This window comes from Hyperolius riggenbachi, chromosome 12 (assembly GCF_040937935.1).
Source record: "Hyperolius riggenbachi isolate aHypRig1 chromosome 12, aHypRig1.pri, whole genome shotgun sequence".
Taxonomy (NCBI): domain Eukaryota; kingdom Metazoa; phylum Chordata; class Amphibia; order Anura; family Hyperoliidae; genus Hyperolius; species Hyperolius riggenbachi.
Window position 1 is genome coordinate 166,540,983 of NC_090657.1, and position 12,830 is coordinate 166,553,812.

General features: G+C 44.1%; 1 long non-coding RNA gene across 1 annotated transcript in view; it reads right to left on the reverse strand.

The window, feature by feature from the left end:
- Positions 1–12,830, reverse strand: part of LOC137541802 (uncharacterized) — a 1,009,411-nt gene that overhangs the window by 485,544 nt on the left and 511,037 nt on the right. The gene's annotated exons all lie outside the window — the stretch shown is intronic.

A 12,830-nucleotide genomic window follows, 5' to 3' on the forward strand; every position in this document is an offset into this window, starting at 1 on the left:
GCTGGTGCTGCTTCACCGCAGCAGGGACAGCTCGAGTTCAGCCTCTCCATGATGCCACCATAGCCGGGTGCTTCTGTGACAGCCAGATTATACTGACCAGCCCTGCTCAATGCCCAGGAGTCAGGACCTACCACAGAAAAGAACACTACTGCACCTTTTGAACTGGAACACCTTGGCCAGCACTGCCAGATGTCAGCAAACAGGATCCTCAGCAGCGTCAGCTATCGCCGCCAATTTCTTTCATGAATACCTGAGTCATTACAGCTGGACCTTCACCTCCCTATGTACCCATCCCCCATGTCTCCTTAGGGATGAAAGATGATTGCCAAGTGCGACTGGTGGCACTGTAGTATGGCAGCCTCGGCTCTTGACTTTCAGACATTAACTCCCCCCCCCCCCTCCCTCATCCTTCCTCAACCTGAATGAACCAAAACCAATTGGGGTACAAACAACGTTTGCACTTGGGAAATAGATGATTCTGATTCTTTATTCCCCTTCTTGCATGCCCCCCCCCTTTCAAAATGAGCTCTTCCTGTCTGTAAACTGTTTACTTTACACTGCGAGGCAGAGAGAGACACAGGTTCAGGCACACAGAGCTGCAGCTGGTGATTATACACACACATGTTAAGCTATATGTCTGCTTTCTATCATTCTGAACACATTTTACTCACAGGATTACAACCAGTGAAGATTGTTTCTATATGCTGGATGTGCTGCACACAATTTTTCATAGTAATGCCCACAGTGAAAACTGTTCTCTGTAAATTTCACATTTTCTTCACATAAAACATGAAAAGATGAAAAAAAAAACTTTGTATTGCTATTTGCTAGTAATTACTGAAAATACATGTGGCATTTAGCATGTTAGTTAACTTTGATAGTTGTCCTTTAAGGTTAACCCTAGAGTATAAAAAAAAGACATTTTTAGGTATTATTATGCATGTATATACTGTAGTGTTGGGTGTGGGATTCTGCTAGTGTTTATTCATGTGGAATTGTTTCCTTGCCATTTTTCAGCCCAGTTTTGTGGTCTTAATTTTACATTGCTCTTTACACTGCAGCACATTTATCTTGTTACATTCCCAGGATTCTCTGTGAATCAAATTTTTTCAGTTCACCTTCCAGCTTGTTTTCCTTCCAACTTGCTGAAAGTTATTTTAAGCTACTCCATGATGTTGAGTTCCTCTGTACAAGCCTTTTCTCTGTGCTGAACTTCTTCAGTTCCAGTTCCTCTGACTTAACTAGTCTCAGCCATTACGCCCAATCCGTTTCCAGCCTCGCCATTCAAAAATAGAGCAGAATAGCTGCCTTGTAAAAAAATAAATAAATGTGAAGAAAACGGACGGAGAAAAAAATAATTTCTATCAACTTTTTGAACCTCACCAGTGACTTCCTGCCTTGGCTGCTATAAAACAAAGAGTAGAGCAAACAATATCACAAACTCTTGCCATGGTTGTAAATACATGAACAATGTACATCCTGCTAACTTTTGAAAGTCTGAAATTGAAATAGTAAGTTTATTTTAAACTAGAACTACATTTTCTATAATTTTTTGCCCCCTTTCTCCCCCCCTTTCTCTATGTTTTTTCATCTGTCCTGTGCAACAGTTTAGGTCCACTTTAATTTCACATAAGGTTCCAGTGATGATGCTAAGACTTCTAGCCAGGCTTTTGTCACCTTCTAGATGCAGGCTGCCATGACATGGTAGTGGCTTGGACCTCTCCTAGACCCGCTGGGAGGGGCCCACTGATTTGGCGGAGAGGTGTGTCTGCCACAGACATCCCCTCCCTTTTCCTCCCAAGTATATTGGTTGCAGAGCAATGCCTTTTGCACTTTATGCAGCATGGGGAAGTGCAGTGATCTGATTTGTTCTAACTTCTGGGGTTTTCTAGAATGCAGAATACATGGTTGTGGAAGTGGGTGGAGTTGGGACAGCAGGAACATATCCGTAGTGGCTTCCACACACCCCCTTCCACCCCCCCCCCCCCCCGCCTCAGCAAATAACGGTACGTAAAAAAAGGTTGCAAGGAAAAAAGGAGGTGTGGTGAAACAGAAATGTTAAAATATTGTTCATAACAATGTTTTTTAATCGTTTCTCCATCTTTATCTCCATTAGAATAACAAAATGTGTTAAAATATTCGTATTAAAAGGTGACGCTAAAATAAGTGTAAACGATAAATAACGTTGTATATTGTGCACCAAATGTATACAATACAATACAATAACATTTCTATAGTGCCAATAACATTTCTATAGTGCTTTTCTCCCATAGGACTCAAAGCGCTTAGGCTCTCTCAGATTCAGTAATTAGTAGGATGAAGTATTCACACAACAAAAGTTATATTTCTGCAAATGCCAGACTGAACAGGTGGGTTTTCAGTCTGGATTTAAACACGTCCAGGGATGGGGCTGTCCTGATCTGTTGAGGTAAGGAGTTCCAAAACGTAGGGGCAGCATGACAGAAGGCTCTGGGACCAAAAGTTTCCAAGTGAACTCTGGGTACGACTAGATTATTAGAACCTGTGGATCTGAGAATGCGGGGATTGCTACGCAGCTGTAACATATCTTTCATGTATCCAGGGCCTAGATTATTCAGGGATTTAAATGTCAGTAGGCCGATCTTGAATAGGACCCTCCATTCTATAGGTAGCCAGTGAAGGGAATGCTGGACTGGCGTTATGTGGCAGTGACGGGGTTGGTTGGTTAGCAGTCTGGCAGCAGTATTCTGTATCAGCTGTAGGCGGTACAAGACCTTTTTTGGAAGGCCAGTGTAGAGAGCATTGCAGTAGTCCAGTCGGGATGTGATGAAGGCGTGGACTAAGGTTGGCAGATCTTCTGGGGGAATGAGGTGCTTGATTTTTGCAATGTTCTTCAGGTGAAAATAGGATGATTTCACCACAGCAGAGATTTGAGTTCTGAAGTTTAAATCCCCATCAATTAGAACTCCCAGGCTACGCACATGATCAGAGTTGAGTAGATCCGTGCCTCCTATTCCCAGTGGTGAAGACTGCAAGTTAAGTTGTTTTGTTATCATGCTCTGCCCTCCAATCAGAAGGACTTCAGTTTTGTCTGCATTTAGTTTCAGCCAGTTGTCATTCATCCATTGCTGTAGTTCACGTAAGCAGGTGTTTATAGTTAGAGTTGGGTCTATCACACCAGGCTTGAAGGAAAGATATAGTTGGGTGTCGTCTGCATAGCAGTGGTATGTCAGGCCATGTTTTTGGATTAGTTTTCCCAACGGTAGCATGTAAATCGTGAAAAGCAGGGGAGAGAGGATTGAGCCCTGGGGCACCCCATACTTAAGTGTTACAGGGGTGGACAGGAAGGGCCCCATAGACACTTTGTGGGTTCTGCCACTTAAGAAGGATTGGAACCACTGAAGTACTATGCCATCAATGCCGCAGTATTCCTGTAGCCTGTTTATCAAGATGTCATGGTCAACTGTGTCAAAGGCTGCAGAAAGGTCTAGCAGTATGAGGATCGAGCTCTCTCCTCTGTCTCTTGCCATGAGCAGATGGTTGCATATTTGGATGAGGGCAGTTTCGGTGCTGTGGTGTTTCCTGAAGCCAGACCGGAATGGGTCATAACTGTTATTTTGTAGGATTCTGGCTTCTAGCTGGAGGTATACAGCTTTTTCAATTAGCTTGCCCAGAAAGGGGAGGTTAGAGACAGGTCTGTAGCTGGTCATTGCATCTGGGTCCAGGGAGGGTTTTTTGAGGAGAGGCCTGATGATTGCTTCCTTCAGTAAAGCAGGAAATATCCCTGATTATAAGGAACAGTTAACAATTTTGAGGAATACCGGTACAAACAGTCGGGGCAGTTCAACATGAACTGTGTTGGGCCAGGATCCAGGTCACAGGTAGTTAGGCGGACGTGAAGGAGGATGCTTGATGTGACTTCTTCATCAATTTCTTTGAAGTTTGACCAAGGTGTTACGTTGTCTCTGCTAATGGTCTTCGGCGCTATATTAGGCTCAGATGCTGTAAGTTGGATGGCGGACCTTATAGCGGAGACTTTGTCTGTGAAGAAATGGGCAAATTGGTCACAGAGGTCCTTTGAAGACTCGATATTAAGTTTTACAATGGTAATGCCGACAGTAAAACACTGGTAAATATTACCAATATTTTACTACAACTAATTCTAACCCTACATCTCCCCTTCCTGACGCCTAACCCTAAGACCCCACTTCCTGACGACTAACTTAAGACCCCACTTCCTGACGACTAACCCTAAGAGCCCCCTTCCTGACGCCTTACCCTAAGATCCCTCCCCCCTTCCTGATGCCTAATCCTAAAACCCCACTTTCTGATGCTTAACCCAAAGACCAGACCCCCCTTCCTGATGCCTAAGACCTCCCTTTCTGATGCCTAACACCCCCTTTCTAATGCCTAACCCTAAGACCCCCCCTTCCTGATGCCTAACCTTAAGACTCCCCTTCCTGATGCCTAACCCTAACCCCCCCCCCCCTTTCCCTGATGCCTAAGACTGCCCTTTCTGATGCCTAAGATCCCCCTTCCTGATGCCTTACCCTAAGACCCCCTCTTTATGATGCCTAACCTAATAGATATATTAGTTTAAAGTCCTAAAATGATACACTTACAGACAGATATGACTCTCAGTGACAAGCTTTACAAGACTGCATGGAAATTGATGCAGAAATACAGAGTGTTTGCAGGGTACTGAACCATTTTCTTTACTATCAGGAGCTGGTAAAAGAATTTTGGTTGGAGTGTCACTTTAATTTGCCCTCAGCAATTTATCTATCTGAGGATCACATACATTTCAGCATAAACAGGAACTATTTTTTAAGGCAAAAGAAAGCATTTCCCTTTGCCTCTCAGAATACAGCGATAAATCAAGCACAAGGTTTTGTTGTTGTATTTTTTTACAGCACAGAGGCTGCTTTATGCTGTCACATATTATATTGTCTCATGCATAAGTCTGTTGCTTTCCATTATAATATTGAGAAGAGATATTTTGTTTGTCTGGGAAATACACGGGAGATGAGGGACGCGCTGGCTTTGTTGAGCGATTGAATATGTTATCTGTGCACCTTGTGGGGCCTGTACAACATGCCGCACTGTAAAGGGACGTGCCACTGTTCCCTGATGCCCCCTGGCAACGATAACATGTCTTTCATGTGTGACAGGGGCACAGCGGCCCGTCTGAACTCTGACCTCCCTGGAGCACAGCTGGAAGTCTGGCTTTCGGAGCACGTCAGCAGATCGGCACAGGCACGGCAGCTGCCAGCAGGCTGATAAAATTAGTGAACTGATGCCTGGGCAGGTACGGGATGCTGAATGGCAGGTCCTTGGGGCCAAAACAGGTGCAGGAAGCAGCAGTAGCTGCAGTAAGTGAAGGAAATGGTAATCACTTGCTGTCTATTTTATCGGAGACAGCAGTTGTGTCTAGAGAGGACGAAGGGAGTGGAAGGTGCGCGCCGAAAAGTTGCAAAATGCTAAAGTTTTCTTTTTGTAAGTATTTTTTATATATATAAACAAGAAGAGGCTATGTGCAGGGAATAGGCCAGCTGGTTGTGGACGAGTGGGGTAAAACGAAGAACCGTCTGGTGAATACATTATATTATCCAAAACAGAAAAATACCGTTTAGACATAGACTTTAATGTTTTTGTGCGCTTAACAGTACTTAATTATAAATTAATTATGCTAGGAAAAAAGTTTTGCAAGACAAAAAAAGGTGATGGACATATCTGTTACACCATTTTATACATCCGAGGAGAGCGTAAGTGAAAAAAAGGCGCCGGGAAATTAGAGCCGGGCAATAGCCGAATTAACAGTTCAGAATATTGGAAGAAGGTATCACAATACAATACACAAAATCCATTATAATTGTTATCATTATTTATTAGTATATAATGTCACTGACTGTCCTCAGAGGAGCTCACACTTTAATCCTACCATAGTCATGTCTAATGTCCTACCATAGTATTATTATTATTATTATTATGTATTTATATAGCACTGACATCTTTTACAGCACTTTACAGAGTACATAGTCATGCCACTGACTGTTCTCAGAGGAGCTCACAATCTAATCTTACCATACTTATAGTCTAATGTCTTACCATATTATTATTATTATACTAGCCGACCCGCGGCGTAGCATACGCCGCATAAGGGGGTGGAGGGCAGGAAGGGGGTATTGGGCACAGCGGCGGTCCCCCATGTGCGCTCCTCCTCCAGCTTAAGCTCAGCAGGATCCCCCCTCCCTCACCTGGGTACCCCATGTGCACTCCCCCTCCAGCTTAAGCTCAGCAGAACCCCCCCTCACCTGGGTCCCCCATGTGCACTCCCCCTGCAGCTTAAGCTCAGCATAACCCCCCTCCCTCACCTGGGTCCCCCATGTGTGTTCCCGCTCCATCTTAAGCTCAGCAGGACCTCCCTTCCCTCACCTGGGTCCCCCATGTGCGCTCCCCCCTCCTGCTTAAGCTCAGCAGCAGCCGCCACTATTAGTAAGAGGCAGCGGGCAGGGATGACTAACCTCTTCCGCGTTCCAGCGTGCGTTCCACTGTCGTCACTTCCTGCAATGCCGCCACTCTTAAAACAGAAGAAAATCTGCAATAATTCATCTATAAGTGAACATTTGTGGTTACCCACAATGCACTGCTACTAAATATGCAAATTATCCTTTTTCACACTTGGTAGGCCAAGCAAGCATCCAGAACCGCTGGTGTATAGCAAGCCTATAGCTTTAAATTTTACACAGTCATATCAAACCCACACGTAGACAGCCTATTTCAGACTTTTGGTCCTCATCAGTACATGGCAAGTATTGATACAGCTATATGAGATAGGGCTTGGACCAGTACAACGGAGTAACCAAGCAGCTCAGGGTGACCCAAACCACTCGGAGTGTATAGGGGGATAAAAGGGACCAAAAAGCCCTCCTACTAAAAAAAAGCAAAGCTTGGTGTAATTTGCCTTCTTAAAACAGAAGCAAATCTGCAATAATTCAGCTATAAGTGAACATTTGTGGTTACCCACAATGCACTGCTACTAAATATGCAAATTACCCCTTTTCACCCTTAGTAAGCCAAGCAAGCATCCAGAACCACTGGTGTATAGCAAGCCTATAGCTTTAAATTTTACACAGCCATATCAAATCCACATGTGACAGCCTGTTTTGGACTTTTGGTCCTCATCAGTACATGGCAAGGATTGATATGGTTGTATGAGATTGGGATTGGACCAGTACAACAGAGTAACCAAGCAGCTCAGGGTGACCCAAACTACTAAGAATGTATAGGGGAGTAAAAGGGACCAAAAAGCCCTCCTACTAAAAAAAGCAAAGCTTGGTGTAATTTGCCTTCTTAAAACAGAAGCAAATCTGCAATAATTCAGCTATAAGTGAACATTTGTGGTTATGCACAATGCACTGCTACTGAATATGCAAATTATCCCTCTTCACCCTTGGTTTGATATGGCACTACATCTTCTTCTTGCTTGGACCAGCCCCTTCTTCTTGCTTGGACCGGCCCTGGGGGCAGGGCGCTACTTCTTCTTCTTGCTTGAAGGTTGAGGCACTTACTCTATTATATATATATAGATATTTATATAGCACTGACATCTTCTGTAGCACATTACAGAGTACATAGTCATGTCACTGGCTGTCCTCAGAGGAGCTCACAATGTAATCCTACCATAGTCCTTGTCTAATGTCCTGCCATATTATTATTATGTATTTATATAGCACTGCCATTTTCTGCAGCACTGTACAGATTACATAGTCATGTCACTGACTGTCCTCAGAGGAGCTCACAATCTAATCTTACCACACTTATAGTCTAATGTCCTACCATATTATTATTATTATATATTTATATAGCACTGACATCTTCTGTAGCACTTTACAGAGTACATAGTCATGTCACTGGATGTCCTCAAAGGAGCTCACAATGTAATCCTACCATAGCCCTTGTCTAATGTCCTGTCATATTATTATTATGTATTTATATAGCACTGACATTTTCTGCAGCACTGTACATACTACATAGTCATGTCACTGACTGTCCTCAGAGGAGCTCACAATCTAATCCTACCATAGTCAATGTCCTGCCATATTAGTATTATGTGTTTTTTATAGCACTGACATCTTCTGCAGCACTTTACAGAGTACATAGTCATGTCACTGACTGTCCTCAGAGGAGCTCACAATCTAATCCTACCATAGTCATAGCCTAATGCCCCACCATATTATAATTATGTATTTATATAGCACCGACATCTCATGCAGCACTTTACATACTGAGTACATAGTTATGTCACTAACTGCCCTTAGAGAAGCTCACAATCTCATCATGGGCACCCTATTCTACAGGACGCATCTTGCTTCCTTTTTAAATCCAGGGCCCCCGACTGTCATGTGACCCAGTATTTGTGGTTTTAAATTTCTCTTTTTTGCAGCACAGGATGCAGTTGATAGGTGAGTTGTTAGGGAGGGGACTCTTGTGGGAGTAGTGCCTGCACGGGGCATCCCTGCTAGTTACATAATCTACGATTACATCTGACAGAAGCCTCCCATCTTAATGCTGCCTAATTTATGTAATTCCTGCTAGATTTGGTATGGCAAGCTGTACACTTGATTGGCTGCCAAGCGCCTGCTGACCAAATAAAGGTAGGAAATTGCTAGAGCTGGGAGTGTGCATTTGCTTTTTGTGTGTTTTGCAGTCAGCATTCAGTTTAGAGGCAGTGTAGGTGATTCCCCTGGTGATGAGAGATCTAGGGCTCACCTGTACCTCCCTCTAGGTATTGCATGGTGGTTTGGGGGTCCCAGCCTGTGGGAGAGTCCGGGGACCCCTACTGTCTGGTGAACCAGTGTTGGTGGTTTTTACCCTTTTGAACTGCTCAGTGAAATTTGGGTGTAGGTGAGTATCGTGTGATTGCTTCATTAGCAGATTATTGTGTACATCGGGACGTGTGAGCTCAGACAGTCACATCATTATGAAGGTTTTAGTTTTTGTGAAAAGCTGACTCTGCCCAATCTCTTGTTTGTTGCTATGGAGGGAGTACAGTACATGATGTAACATCTAGGCGGGATCTGTAGGCAGTTGTAGAGGCAGTAATTGTAGACTGCAGCTGACATATTTCCACAGCAAGGAATAACATTTCAATGTACTTATCTCAAAAATGGGTAGAGAAATAATGGCAGAAAAAATAAACACTACTTATAAAGTTGGGTCTATTGCTGTCCTATCTTTACTGAATTTTGTGAATTTATTTAAACGAGCTGAAGTGACTGAGCATATGAGTCACAAACGGAGTTAAACGTGGTCAGATATAAAGTAACGGCTATTGGGGCAGAAAAATATAAGTGCAAATGATGTATAGGCAGGGAGGGGTCAGTAGGTGGCGAGATTCTGAGAGAATAAATCAATGCACATGCCTTTTTATAGCAATAAATATAAAATGCTAACTTTCATGTAGCGCTTTAAGCCTGGTACACGCCATGCAAATTTAACGTCAGATCTTATCCAGGCAAGTTATCAGATCGCACAGAGAGAACTTGTATGAAGTCCCTTACTACATTATTACCTCCCACCCTGGTGGTGACTCCTCCCCTTGAGATATAAAGCTAGTGCAGCTATTATAAACTCCCTTTCCTGGAGAACAAAAGTGGCCACCATAAACTCCATCTCCCGCCATAGCTAACCCACTGTTAATTTGGCCACCATACAGGGCTAGTGCTTCAATAAAGGCAAAGGGGGCAACTGCCACCGGGCCCCAGAGTCCCCTAAGCATCTCCCCTTCAAAAATTAATTGTGTCTGCAGTGGCCACGTGCCGCCGGGTACCATGGCGTGGTGGCATGGGGTGTTGTAATGTGGTGCAGCCGGTGGGCGCTGGTGAGTGGAGAGTAGGGATGGTCGTAGTCAGCCAACTTCGCTACGCTGGAACTATGCGTAGTTCTACACAATTACGCTTCGCAAACTACGGTTTCGAAATCAGAAACTTCGCTACATTTGCAATTCGTAGACTACGCATTAAAATACGGAAGCTTCGCGTAGTGCCCTTATGCGGAAACATTTCCGCAATAATCTAAGCTAAATATGCGCATGGGCGAACTAACTGTATGCGTACATTCCACCTTCCAATGCGGAATTGTATACGTATAGAAGGGCAATAGTGTTTCTGCGCATGCGCAATGATCCCTATAGACGCAGTTACCGCACATGTAGTTGACTTCACAATACATACGACAACTACGCGTAGCAGGCGAAGCTTCGAATGGCGGTACTACGACTACGCGGAAATACGTATGCAATGTTTTTAAACTTCGTCTATGAACTACGATGCGTAGTTGCGGACTACGACGCATAGATTCGCACTGGCGTATTTTACTAGCAACCCTGATGGAGAGGGAGGCAGGGAAGGCTGCGGGCATACACATTACCTAATTCCACCGTGTTGGCCCAGTTTCCATGTTTTTTTCTGCCTACCTTCCTGTCCTGTGGTGGGACGCCATGCGGCCAGCCTCAGCGGCACTCTCCAAGATGTGATACACGCATGTTACATCACGTCAGTACGTCCATGCCTGCGAGCATGAGGGAAGAGGCATCTTGCTTTCACCGCGGCCCGCGAGTGGACTGTACGCTCAGGCTGGACCATGACTGCATGCATCTTGGTAAGATAGATGTCATATTAGATTTGCTGGTCAGATTAAGGAACTGGTGAGAAATGGGGGGGGGGGTTAATAAATAGGAGGGAGCACAGCTAGCTGGGGGGTAGGGGGCTTGAGTAGCACAGATCAGAGGTAGCTGGGAGGGGGGGGCAGGGGTGTGGGGGGTCCAGGGGCCCCCCAAGCTACTTTGCCCTGGGGCTCCATTGGAGCTAGCTTTTTACAATATCAATTTATACATTATTTGTTCAATGTTTTACTGCTGTAAAGTCTTACTTCACCCTGATTTGCATTGAGATATTTAAGGTGATGCCTGAATCTTTACTGCTGGCAAGGTGAATCCCTGTGGGATGTTTCGCTCCTCCCTCTCTGAAGTGAGCATGTCACATGATCTCCCAGAGTGCTCTGGGGAAAAGGCTGCTTGAAAACACAGCCTAGGCTAAACATCTCTAGGAGGGTGGGGTTACATACAAGATACAGCAATTTAGTGTAATACTATTGTAATATGTAATTCTGATGCTAAAAGAAGGACAATTAGCATGAAAATTGGTATCCTGAATACCTATAATGTTTTATGTTCTGCTCGAACCATTATGAGTCCTCTTTAAACTTTTATCTGCCCTGCCTTAGTTATCTCATTTTAGATAACTTGGGGCAGGGCTGCCTCTGCAGGCTAAAGTCAGGCTTCCTAATGCAGGCTAATGCAGAGCAGCAAGGAACGCGTCATATTTATCTGATCCAGACGCAGGATTTGCTCTGCCCTTACAGGATCGTCTCTCTCTCCTTTTCTCCCTCCAGGTCTTAATCACATGATATGACGTGATCAGGACCCAAAGAAAGGTGATAGCATTACAGCGCTGCTTGGTGGTGGACGAGGAAATTGGCCCTATAATGCTGACATCCTCCCTTCAGGTCTCACGCCATTCTCCCGCAGTGGAGTCTGCGATTCAGCCCAGTCATGCTCCTTTGCTTACGTGCAATCACAGGCCATGTATGCCAACTATGACTAAGGGCAGATTGTAGGCCCGATACACGTCAGTTGATCCTGTGGTTTTAATTGTCCTCTCTCATGTGTAGTGTTCAATAAAGAATACCAGTCTTTTTCACCGATCTCGTCTGGTCTGCACATCCTTCTTTGCTTCCACCTGATTGTGCTGCTGTAGCCAGGAGAATTCTGTAAAAACGCCCAATTAGAGTCTTATTGTAACTGCGCAAAATGCCCATACCAACAGGAGCGCCAACAGTGTGCGCACAGCCGGGACCCTGTATGCGCGGTAGAGCACAATGAGTGAGTCGGGGAATTTAGAGGGCCACACTGCGGGAGAATGGAAAGGCCCGGGAAGACGGTGAATGAGCAGCCAGGCTACAGGGGGCTGGAGGAAGCCCCAGGTAAGTATAAACCCTCATATTTAATTTATTTCAAATAAATATTTAAATAATTTTGTTAAGAAAGAGACTCCTTTCAGAGCTTCTGTCTTAAACTTCATCCTGTAACCTGAAAACATTTCTCGCCAAACTCTCTCCTTATTATATAAATGAAACTAGAATGTTTGCAGAACAACTTGACATCGCATTACTAATTTTCAGCTTTGGTCGGTAGATATATTCACAAAAAAACTTGCAAAACAGCAACCCTTTCAGAGTAATGAGGCTCGCTGAAGCATATCCTAATTAATCATTGTTCGTTATCTTTGCCAGAGCTTGACAATCTCGTTCTCCATAGGTTTTTTTTTTTTTCTCTTTCCTTTCAAAATTTGTAGTGTAGGCTGAATTGGCATCAATGCCTTAAAAAGGAGACTTAACATTACACATTGATTTACCGGCAGTCTAACCTAGAATAAACACATTGAGTATATCGCTTGTCTTTTTTACAGTTATTTTTCCCCAAGAGGTTTACGCTGCAGGTTTAGAAGAGACCTGGACACTGTGAACTGGAGAATCTGTCATGAGTTTCCTTCTGTCATCTAACTTAAAGTATAGGGTGAGAAAGTAGAGAGAATAGATGTACTAGGTGTCATGATTCTGTGACTGTCTAGGACTCAATCTGTATGCCTGGAGGTGTAAAAAAGTGTTTACTACCTGCGTAATTTCCCCTATTATTAAGTGTGTATTTAATCACGAAGCCGGTGGAGTCACAATTCGTCTATAACACAGGACACACAATGCTATCGCTATGCAATGTTAAGTTTGGACAT